Genomic DNA, 13,033 nt, shown 5'->3' with positions numbered 1-13,033 from the left:
GAAGCAAAGGTTCACCTGGTATGTTCACATGATGGTAAAAGAGGATTTAATTTCGCCCTCCGATGAACAGCTCACCTCAATTGTTTTTCAACGACCCACGGAATCCTCTTCTAACACTCACCTACAGGCAAGCTTGATGTTGGCCGCTCGCCACGTCGTCACCACAAACGGAATGCAATTTAAGAATCGTGTCCGGCTCGGACTATTTTTTAATGTTCGCCGAACACTTGTTTTAATTATTCGTGGCAAGCCGCCGCTCGGTTCCACGGTTGGGTACATGTGAATATTGCTCGTTTTAAAGTGTTCCCGCATTTACCATGGAAAAGCTTCCCGGCTCAACCGCCGATACATGTCTGAGCTGAGCGATGCACTGTAGCACTATTGGTTTTTTTTACCCTCCCGTGTCAGTGCTTTCAGCGGATGAATGGTGTAGCCATAATATTTCCAAAACAAACATTCATAAAAGCTCTGTCCGTGCGCCGGACAGAAATAAAACTCATTCACACCCTGAAACATGCATCCCAACTACATCGAAGTTTTCCCATGCTCGCTCGTGCACGGTAGAAACCTATTCTAGGCCGGGGGGCCACTTTTAATCCTGTTTTGATTTGGATCACGGAGGACGTGTTGTGCACACGCGTTGTTATTGCAGGACTCTTTAGCTTTCCATTCTCGTCCTGTCAGCCATGTTTCGGTGTTGTTGATGTATTGTTTAAATTGATGGATTGTTTTGTTGTGTGCTATCGATTCATCGTCATCGTCATCGTCATCGTAATCACCGATCATTCCAACCGATATGTTTTCCCGCACGAGCTCTGGATGTGCTGAAACTTGAGTTCATATGATAGTTACTGGAATGTTGGTGTGATGTTTAGTTTCAACAATAGAGTGTCAGTTGATCAACATAATACAGATCACATAGTTGAAAAAATAGTTCGTGATTAAATTCTCATTGTGTACGTAATGAGTAGAGTTATTCTAATGAGTGTTTGAAACTGTTAACGAAGTCAGTTTTTATTACAAAATACAATGTTATTCAATCAAACCGATCCATCTGATTGATGATCCACTCGACATTGAAGCATTGTTCAATAAGATATATTTAAATAGATGTGTGTTACGTTTTAAACAAATAAGGACTAAAATCTCTCAAACTGATCGGAACTGAGCAAAATCATGCAGATTTTCCACCCCGTTAGTACCCCACTGCGTAAAGGTGTAACGGAAGTCGGCTCCTCCGTAACAATACCCCGTAAGGAGCACGATCGGGTAGCTAATCTACCGGAACATTAAAACCAAACGCCAGCTCCGACAAGAAAACGGGACTGACTTGCGGAGAGGAAAACAAAAAAACAAGCAAGCACTCTCTTACACAACTTAATCTATTGCTAGCGTTCCGGCAAAGCAAAGGAAGCCATCCGGTTTGGAGGTCGTCCGGAGTAGCCGGAGGATGTGCCAGATTTTCCACACTTCCCTAACACCGGACGTTACAGGCGCATCGGCGATGCATTTATTCATGGTGGTATGTTTTTCCTTGTGGCTCGGTGTTTTGCTGTGAGTTTGAATCTTCTTCGGCGAGACGCCGTCGGTGCCATTCTTTTGGGATCGTGTTTTTCCTCAGCATCCTGCCAGGAACTTGCACTTGCGTGTGTGTGTGTGTGTGTGTGTGTTTGTGTGGTGAGCTAGTGCGCATGATGGTCTGTTTGTTTCGATTGTATGACTCGCCAGTTTTGTACGATTGCACATTTTACCGATGGTGAGGACTCAAACGAGCTGTCCATTCTTGCTGCAATCAACGTTTGCGTCGGGAAAAGGCATGGAGGTGGCTCAGCATTATCTCGCCTCGGCTACATCCTTCCTTCCTCGCAGCGCAAATACATTTTCAAGCTGACCCATTTCTTTACAAGACCTCAAAAAATGAGAGCGAAAAAACAAAACTCGAAACAGCGACTCGAATGTTGAATAACGCAATCCTGCATCCAGTGGAAGCATTCGCACGCACACAAGATTAGAGATCCCCTGCACACACATATATACGTCCTGCGAGGCCGCAGGATAACCGACCGATTCGAGTAAACAAAACATCCGTCCTCCCGGGGGACGGGCGGGCTGGACGTCGTCCGTCGTCCGCTGGCTCGGAATGAATAATTCATTGTTTCTATCTTGATTGCTGATGCAACTGTCGTCGTCATCGTCGTCGTCGTCCTGCTCGGTGCACGTTCCAAGAAATCCGAATCGGAGAAAACGGGAAGTGCATGTGCATGCGATGCGACTCTTTCCTGCCCGGCATGATGTGTCTTGCCTTTCTGTGGGCGGTAGATAACGAGCTTCAAACGGTGACACACCGCAGGATGGGACACTTCATACGGCCGGTGGGGTAGGGACAGACAGGCAGACGATCCATTCTGGCCCCCTTTCGGCAACGGTGGTGCGATAAGAAACTTGCCTTCTTAAGTGTGCCTGCGTCGGCGTCTGGAATGGGGACCATTTTATTTGCTTTGATGTTGTCTCAATTGGATCCGATGCATTGCAGGAGGTTTTATAATTGTTGGTTTATTTTCCATCCTGGAATGCAGTCTGTCAATTGATATTTGTGAGGATGTTTGATGAATTGAAATACTTTTACCAGCTTTAATATTGTGAAAAATGTTGATGTGATGAACAGCTGTTAAATTAAAATTAATTATATACTTTGATTTATTATATTATGTTAATCTTATTATAATTGATATCAATCTGTTTTTATTTAACATATATAATCCTTATGATGTAAACAGCAATGTATTTTGTGACCACAAGGTTAAGAAAAAAATCCATTAGGAGTTATGCATGTCGTTCAGAATATTTCATCATCTCTTCCTTTTTATTTAATAGTTCGATCAAAGTAAATTTATTCTGGTCTAATCATGAAATATTAAATATCGTCACGAAACAGAATATTATCCACAATACTTTAACTTACATTTTACCCAAACGAAATATCAACGATGTTTGATGAATTGAAATATTTTTACCAGCTTTAATACTGTTCAATATTTTGAACAGCTGTAAAATTGAAAATTATTCAATCACTTGACTTATTAGAAAAAAAGAACCTTATTATAATGGACACTAATCAGGTCGTTCAGAATATTTCATCGTATTTTCTTTATCATTTATTAGTTTAATCAAAGTAATTTTTTTCTGATCAAATCATGATGTTTTAAATATCCTTACGATACAGAATATTATTCAAAATACTTTGAATTACATTTTTATCCAAAATGTATTACACTTTCTCTCTCTTTATAAAATCTCTCCTGAAAACGAATTCTTAATACCACGATTCCTACAAACGAAACCTTCAAGAAGTCGCCTGCTCGCTTGATCCCATCTGTCGCGGTTTAGGATGACATTCGGTGTAAATATTAAATGTACACATAATTTTACGGATGCAAAATAAATTTACGAGTTAATCAATATCGAATTTATTTACTGACTTCATCCCTTGCCTCGGGCGAGCGGGAGCGTTGGTAAAAACGCATCGCGGATGAATCGCCTGAAAAGCCGTTTTATGTCCCATGATATAAAGCCAAACGATGGCGGGTTGGTCGGTGTTTGTTTTTCTTTTTTGATTTAGGTTGTTTCATTTTTTTTTTTGGGTGACTAGCTAGTTTACGGGTGCCATGCGTTTTTTTTACTACCGCCCACGAAGACGCGCTTCTTGCGTTTACGCTCGCAAGTAAAACGATCCGTTGAACGTTCTGGTGTCTGGGCAAAAGTGGGAGCGTAAAATTTTGTTTATGTTCCATCCGGAAGCTGGTCGTGAAACCATTTCGCTGCAATTCGCCCTCCGATGTCCTCGGATGGCGTCAAGACGACACGCACTTACTGTGTGTCATCGTGTTGTAAGCTGAGGATTGTAAGGAGCGTGAAGGACACTCGTAGTATACACACAAACACACTTACGCCGAAGAATCCACTGGAGCTTGCGATGTGGACAGGCTGAAAGGATTTGCGGCAAGTAATATCACTAAAGCTGACAAACTGGGTACGCCACGTCAAACAATGGACACGTAGCTCTTTCGCTTATGGTGGAGAAAACTTTTGAGAACTGCAGTAAAATTAGTAGGCGACAATTTTAAGCACACAAGATAAAATTCCCTGGGTTCTATTCTATAAGTCGCAAACGAGTGGCGCTATATTCATCAAACTATTTACTATAAGACTCATTTCCCTTCTTATTCCATCCTAACAACGCCTCTTGACCAAGCGAAAAAGAAGTCAAATTGTGTTAGCCAAACATAAAAGGTAATTAAAATTTTTAATGAATTTCCCCCTTAAGAGGGGAAACTTTGTCCGATGCAAAGGCACCGTCTCCAGTAATGAAGGCCTTCCTAAGTCTCCGAAATTGGTCCAATCAGTATTGTTGTTTTTCTGCAACAAAAACCAAAAAAGATTGAAGTTCCTTTAGAGTCAGCAGTTGAACAAAATGTCTTCAAACCGAAAGACGACCGTGCCGTTGATGACGATGATGATGGCGATGATGTCAACGGTGAGAATTTGTCACCGGTGGCTCGTGCCAACCGTCCTTCCGGCCTTCAATGATGGCAATTTCATTCGACTTTTGAAGACGACCGCGCAAAAATCGATGGAAAAAAGCCGAAGAATCCTCGAGAAGTGTTTCGCCGCAGCGAAAAGGGACACGGTGGGATGAAAATCTCTGTAAATAACAATAACAAAACTTGAGCGGTGTCTTTAAGTAGTACTCTGGTTGCAGTGACCGACGGGAGGATCAAATTCCCACGGTGAAAGCGGCCGAAGTGGGTTCCCGGGCCAGCTCGGGTGTGGATTGAAAGTGCGCTACCGAGGGTGACTTTTCATCGACGTACATTTTCGCGCAAAATTCCGAAACCTGTTCGTCCTCTCAACGATCGGTGGGGAATGGTTTTTGTTGATATGTTAAATACGATGCCCCTCGAAGGGGATAGAGGCGAACAGCGGGCTCCCGTAAGGGGGAATGCAAAGGAAAATACTAGCAAGAAAAAAACCCGGATGGAAAACCTTTCCCCCCGGCAGTGAAATGGGATTAGAGATAAGGTTTAATTTTCGGTTGGATTTGTTGAAAATATGAATTTTCTTCGCGCGCCAAAGGTAGCTCGCTAAAAAGTGTTCACCGAACCGAAAGGAAAGTGCGCGTTTTTTGGGGTTGGGTAATGCTTGCCCTCGAGCAGCGCGGGACAGTAAACAACTGGACAAAATTTCATTCTCCGACAAACTGAAGAAGTTTTACACCGGGCCTCCCCGATGGTACTCCACGGAACCTCCCCCTCGGGTTCGAAGAGTCGAAAGTAGCGCAGTAAAAAGTAATTAAGCGGCAAAAATTGAATCAACAGACTTAGAGTGGGCTTTTGGGCTGATAGTGTATTGCTCTCCTTGGGTGTAGAGGGTGGGGAAGAGAAAAAAAGTACTCCAAAGCAATATAATACCCCAAAGCAACCAAATGGAATGAAATAAAAGAAGAAGTTAACTTGGTCGGAAAGTGCCGCTGATGAGTCCGACCCGAAGGAGTATGCAAATTGGTCGATAAAATGCGATTAAGAGCTGAGGCTGTTTGTGATTTCTTCTTTCATTTTCTATTCACTGAGGTCGTTTTGCTTTGCATGTTTCGAGGAGTAAGCATTAAATTAAAATAAAGCTCAACCTAGCTACTTTTTTTTTTATTTTCACTTGACCATTTCCCACACAAATTCATCAATGATGACTTACAGATACTCCTTATTATATGATTTGATTATTAAACTTATTTCTCAAACATACAATTAATATTTTATTTTCTATTCACTCATTTAAAGCAAAACTTTACGTATTGCTTTACATGTTTCAAGGAGTAAGCAATAAATTCAAATGAAGCTCAACCTTTTTTCTTTTTTCAAATGACTATTTCCTACACAAATTCTTCAATGAGACTTGCATTACACGAGTTGTTTATTTATTTTATGTCTTATACATATAAACAATATATTATTTTCTATTTACTCACGTCGTATTGCTTTACATGTTCCAAGAAGTAAACATTAAACTAAATAAAGCTCAACCTAGCTAATTTTTTTACTGTCTCTTGACCAAGTTTCACACAGTTTTATTTTTAATTTATTTCTTAAACATTTAAAAAACTATTTTATTTTCTATTTACTTAGTATTACTTAGTATTACTTAGTATTACTACTTGTAGTATTTACTATTTTGTTTTACTGTCACTTTTTCTCAAAAAAATTCTTCAATGATGGCTTATAGATTACCCCCTATTATATGAGTTGTCTATTTAATTTATATCACAAACATATAAATAAGACGATTCGTTTCGTTTTCGAAACATTCTTTTATTAAACAACTATCACTTGGGGGAAAATCATTTCATAAAACCGAGTCCGTAGAAAACCACAAATCAAGGTTGCTTGCACGAGAGGTCTTAAAGTTCCCTCGAATCGTTGTGAAAGCGACACAGGAAAACAACACCAGTTTTAAACGAAAACTCTCAATTGGGCAATAAATATAAAAGTTAATTGTAGTTTTATTTGGTTTCCCTCGCGCAATTTATGCTTAGTCTGCTTGCCGGGAATGCATCCTGTGCTCTGTGTGCCACAAAATGAAGCCCTCCCCCATTCGAAACGCATCGAAACGCGCTGATCCAACGGGTTTTCTTCTGAATCGACTTCATTTACAGGCCAAGGATGTTCCTTCTTCCTCTCTAGCGCGAGGCCCGGCGTGTTGCTGATGAGGTGAGAGCTTGCTAACGAAGCGAACTACTGAACGGAGGAGGTGTTTTTACGACAGCACTGGGAAGGAGTCAACCGGCCCGGGCCCGGCAGAGCAATCCGGGGCATTTTCCTTGCAATTTACAACCATACCGGAGCCAGGTCTTGTTGTGGCGTTGGATGAAGTTTGTCTGCCGGCAAGCTACGGGAAGACGCATTAGATAAGATGAGCTGCCGATGGGTTGAATTGAAACGGAGTTACGGAGAAACCCCTTGCCACCCGCTCCCGTCATGGCGGCTTCGGCGAGGTCGAAGCTGGCAAAACAGGATCGGCTCCGGTAGAAGGAGTTATGATTAAAAATACTTTATTATACGACTTCCTCTCCTGTGTGGCTGCTGTGAGGGTTGTTCGAGGGGAGGCTCTGTGCCGGGGAAAACAAGCAGGACGCCGCTAGCCGTGCAAGTTTTCCACAATTTGCCGAACAACTGGGTAACCTAAAAGTTAGGAACACAGCGAGAAGCATCTGATAGAACGGGGTATTGAGAAAAGTGCAAAGTGGAAAGGTGGAAAACGTTTCCAACACTTTTGCCAAACGCACGTCAGCGAAAAAGTTGTACGCTTGCTCAAGTTGCTGAAGGTTTTGAAGGGAAGCCAAACATTTTACGGGTCAATTCTTTCGTAAGATCCTTACCGCAAGGTTTCCATGGTGCTATTAGCGCCTTTAAGAGAATAATTGCTACATGATACTACGTGAGCTACCTTAAGGTAGACGTAGCTTTGCTACTAACAAATAGTAAACGTAAGTTTAAAAAAGAGTAAGTTTTAAATGCTTTAGTATTAGTCTGTTTCAAAAGCGTTATCAATATCATTCTAAAACAATTCAATAATTTTTTTGAATAAAATCATATGCACTAGTCATCTCAATTTTGTCCAGCTTTTATCGTAAGGCAGAAGACTATTCAGTCCTTTTTTTATCGCTGCCAACGCAAGGAAATCCTTCTATAAACCATGATGACATAATTAAAACCCTGCTAATCTTCTTATGACGCCTCAACCGCTCACCGGTGGTCAGTCTTCTGATTCTGCTCACGTTGGTTTTATCGCCCCGGAACCAGCACGTTCCGGTTGTGGTCTATCTGTAAGAAGTAAGGAAAAAAACAGTAATGTTCGGTTACAACGAGAAAATTTGCTCTTCTCTCAATGAAGAAAATCGCCGCCAGCGCTTTGGAAAGCTAATGATATTGCTCGATGCTGGAAAACACCGCAAATTGGAAGGACGAGATTGGGTTGAGAAAAAATTATCGAAGCTCAATGTGACACTAGCATTGAAAAATTTGACACGACACTTCGTTATTCGGAGAAGGGGTTCATAATAATTGATTGATGAAAGTGTAATGTTTTGACTAACCTATGATTCGTTTTTTTTAAAGTATCAAATACAGTTATCAACAAAAATCAAACTTATGATTTTAAGATTCGACTTGCGCTTGACTTTTTTCAAATTTCCAGTCTTAGCAGTTCCTGTCCATACTTGTTTGCCATTGTTAATAATGAACTTTAATTATTTTTAAATCATTACTCTGGTATTATCAAAGTATTGTATTTAAGAAGAGTTTTATTAGATAGTTTTATTTAGATAAAGTACACTCTCAATAACTGAAAAGGTCATGGTACCGTTTTACAAATGACTTCGTTTTATTTGCTCATTTATTATCTTATTCTTGATGTTTTAAAAGTATCTTTTTATTGCTCGAGTTACGACTAACATAGACTTCGCTGATCCAAAGTCCATTCCATCACCACTTCATATCTCCCAAGCTCCATTGCAGATGTGGAGATAAGATTTCCGTACAAGATACGCATGCTGCCTTCGTCGCGGAGAAAATACTGATACACGTGGTAAGCCAAGACGTATTACATCGCCAATGCCGGAGGCGCAGGCGAAGTCGGGCGATAGTGGCGAAGTTGTAACTGATGACGACAATGATATCACGAGCGGCTGCCGGATGATTAGTGTGACTTTTATTAGACAACCACGTGGTTCGGCAGCAGCGTTTAGGAAGGGAACTCTCTAGAAAATGATTCCTCTTTACCGCGTGGTAAAGTTTCACCAACGGCGGTTGTGAGTGTTTTTCGCAATACCATCGGCAGTGGCATTCCATGGTGAAATGCTCTGCTCGGGGGATATTACCACGAAATCCGTCTCATTACGACCATTCACGGAGCATCATGAAGATGTTGAAAAGAGAAAATTCCCGAGCAACTTACAAAAGTTACGCCATCAACCGGTGTTTCCCTCCGGAGCCGAATGGCGAAAGCTCTTCATTAACTTTGGTATATGATCTAATTAGTGTACATGCATATGTCACTTCGAAGAAACAACCGAACGGGGTATGTCCTGAAGCGATGGAAATAGCAAAACTTACCTAATGAGGGACATTCCTACTGGTTTCTGACATTTTGATGCATAGTTTGTGATATTCTTGAAAATCTTAAAGAGAATTTCGGTCCTTTATTTATATTATCTTCTTGGATCTTTCCGTCATATTTTTTCAGCTTTTTCAAACGCATTTGATAGTTCTTGACTTAAAAAGATTTGCGATATTTACTTGTTTCTTTTTAATTGCGATAGTTGTTTTACCTGTTTTCCTGGTGTCTCCGTGAATCTCTCATGATAAAACTATACCATTCAAGAAAAAAATTTCGCTACAAACAAACAATGGCTTCTACCTTTACTTAAAATACTGGTAGTGCGAATGGCATATCACAATAATTGTCTAAGGACTTGATCTGTCTTGATTGGAAATCAAGCGGACCCTCGTTTCCAATGATCTGGATAATTGCGCTACAAATGAGCAAACAAGTGACCATTATTGGGTCTTCGGGTCGTGTGTCCTTCACACTGAAATGGTGAAGATTTTATGGCACCCGACCAATCAACTTAGACCCGATTAAAGGCTACCCTTTCGAGAAACATCAAAAGTGCTGAAATTACATCTTCCATGCTGGTGCTGTGGACCTATTCACGCCGAAGTCCGACTACAGTGGTTAACAAAACGAATAAAACAGTGCAGCTGTGGTCTGACTCGATTGTTACCTACAGATTTAGCAGGAGAAAGGAGCGAGGAAATGGTGGTGGTACGTGTGACTGTTGGCAAATATTGACGACACGGATTAAATCTCGTACTTTGTGCGATAGTTAATTTGATTGATACCGCCAGCGTGGTCGCAGCGACAAGACACGAAACAAACGTGCAAGAAGATGATTGTAAGATGGTTAGTTAAACACCAGTACCCTCAGCCGAACTCACTCACCACGATACAATTTTCCCTAAGTTAAGATGTATAGTGTTCTGGCTACGCAAGACATTACAGTTGACATTAAAAGTGAGGCAAAGGGAAATCGGCAGGATCGCAGACTGGAAAGTTTTTAGCAATTTTCCTCATAGCTCTCGCATCCACTCCGTTTCGTGTCCCTTTCTCGCCTACCGGTCGCTTTAGCCAACTTCTTCATCTCTCCCTTACCGTGCCATAGGCTGACGGGTGTTTTGTCTCTCGCTTGCCGTCTTATCGGCCCTAGGACTAACGTTTTCATCTCGCCGAGTGGAACGAACATCAATCAGTAGAATAAATAATCTGAAAATTAAACAAAACTGATTGCGCTTCCCGCTGCGATACGCCGGCTTGGCGCTACGAAGGAACGCAGAAGCAAAACTAAGGGTTGGCAGATGAGGGCAATAGTGAAACTCTTGCGTAAAATTTCTCCGTCTGAGCTGGTAGTACGGGTGGAACGTGTTATACCTTCCCTCAGGTTTCCGTTTACCGGTTTCTTCCAGCAGCTTCTAGAGCTCCGGTTCTCCTGCTCAGCCCTAGAGTACTTTATGCGAGCATAAATATCGTGCACGAGAAAAATATGTTTCAACAACGTCTGACGTCGTCTCGTTCCGGCAGGTTCGAGGTTTGTGTCGAGCGTATTGATCCTTTGACTTGTAATTTCCTGCCACGTCACGAACAGCGCAGCTAGCTAAACGGTTTGTATTAGTATCGGGTAGGACATCGATAACGAATATTTGCAACACCACCTAGTTTAAAGTATTCAAACAAAATCCTTATTTGTACTACATAATTTATAAAAAGAGTCCAACTTTAAAGTTTTTAGTTTAACTATGTTTCTTTTTTATAAACCTTACAATAATTCAAGTGAGAGTTATATAGGCAATAATAAAGTTTTGTTGTGCGAAACACGGTTTGAGAAACAACAGCTTCCAACTACCTTCGAAACGAATCGAATAAAAATGTAAACAACTAGATTTCAACATCATCTTAAACAAATCAACTTTCTCATAAATCGCCACTGAATTTGGGAAAAAAATAATTGTCATGAGGTACCGAATTTAAAAAAAAAATTATGTTTATCTTGACTAATATAAGCTGAGAACAGAAAGGAACCTCTTTTGAAGCCACGTCGGAGTTTTTCGTCAAGTTATTCAATTTTCTCCGAAGTAATCATGGCGTCACTTTACCTAAACGTCCACCATTACGCACGTAGTCACATAGTGGGGCAAACCAACCAAGACGACTTAAATAGACAGAAAAAAATGAAGGACAGCAAGGACTTTCTCATTCCAGACCTTAGGCGAATTGGCGAATCGGTAGAAAATGAAGGAACCGAATATAAAAATAAAACTTCAAAGTGATGTTCTCGCACGGGGGAAAAACGAAAAAAAAAGACAACAAAAAACTCGCAACAGTTACGAAACAGCCCACACGGGAGATCATGTTGATATTGATAATCGAAGAAGGAATAAATTTAAATAAATATCGTTTGAAGTTGTTCCGATCGGTTGTTCCCATCTGTCGCTCCCGCGACATGCTAATGGGGTCGATTTTCCTGGCGAAGACCAGTGGAGGATGCTTGTTCGGAAAATCGGAGATTTCAGCCGGTCGGTGGAGACATCTTCAGCATGTCGCTTGACTGTCCAACCGACCTTTAATGGTGGTTTGTGACCAGGCTGTGTGCGCAATGCGAATAAGGTACATCGATGCCACATCTTTTTTGACGAGCACCATTTTCTTCAAGGAAAATTTATTCTTGTACTCCTCGGTATGTCGTTAGATAAAATTACGAAAAACAACACGACTCGTCAGTCTAAGGTCACGTTGCTCAGTCATACCATGAAACAACAGTTTGCAAGTAATGGTTCTTTTCCCCTTGCTTCGTAGGGAAATTAATGTTTGCTTTCCCCATCCCGCAGACTCCAACCCGGCTCACGACCAAAAACATGAGCCGTTCTCGGTACTGAGACTTGGTAAATATAATTACGCCATCGAAAAAACTTTTCCCAAGCGATACTCCCCCCCCCCCCCCCCCCCCCCCCCCTCAGCCAGCGATGGAGCGAGGGCATCGGAAAGCAATGATTATGTTTCAATAAGAAAATCAAACAACAGCCGAATCAACCCCAGAGGCAGATGCTTCTCGGGAAAGTGCAACTGTTTTCCGATCCGTGCTGATTTCGAGCACCGATCTCGGGCCTTAGGTGAATTGGTTTTTTTCTGTCTGGGCCCTTACTTACCCAGTCTTACCTTCGTTATCATCCGAAAGCCAGACGTACAGGAATTTTTCCGTGAAGGAAGGGACTTTCGCCGCTTGGGCTCATCTAGCGAAGCAGTTGCGAGAAATAGTTTGCTGGTTCATTACTAACCAGAAGGAAAAGTAAAATGAGACTAGAAAAGAAACAAGGGAAAACTCGTCTGAAACGACCGGAAGCCGAAGAAAGCCGTTCCACATCCCGTAGGGCATAACACAGATAGAGAGAAAGAGAAGTTAATACAAATTTATTGTTAGCAGAAAAGTTTTTTGATTAAAGGCATACACCGTGTGCCAGGGAGAATAAGGAGAGGATTTGTTGCGCAGATCCAAATATGTTTGTTGATGTTACCGTATTTAAGACATTCACAAAGAAATCTAGTCTTGTAAATAAATAAAATTGACGAAACAGAATGACGTGGTATGATCTCAATGACAGCCTCTTGATAAAATTTCACAATGATTGGCCAACTGAATCAAAAAGTATTTCATTGATTCGATTTCCAACCCCACAAAAATCCCGGAACGATCCAATCTTCACGCGGCTCGCAACAAACAGGAAGCGCCGTTGTAACGTAATTCATTCACATTCTCTGGATTGGCTCGGCCCAGCTCGCTGCAGGAAAAGCAAGGTGTCTATGATAATCTCTTTTCTTCTCCGTCCACCAGCGCCCTTCATTTACACACAAATGACTTTTGTTCTATTTG

Source organism: Anopheles ziemanni, chromosome 3 (genome assembly GCF_943734765.1).
Source record: "Anopheles ziemanni chromosome 3, idAnoZiCoDA_A2_x.2, whole genome shotgun sequence".
In the NCBI taxonomy this organism is placed as follows: domain Eukaryota; kingdom Metazoa; phylum Arthropoda; class Insecta; order Diptera; family Culicidae; genus Anopheles; species Anopheles ziemanni.
Note: the sequence above shows the minus strand (reverse complement) of the source record.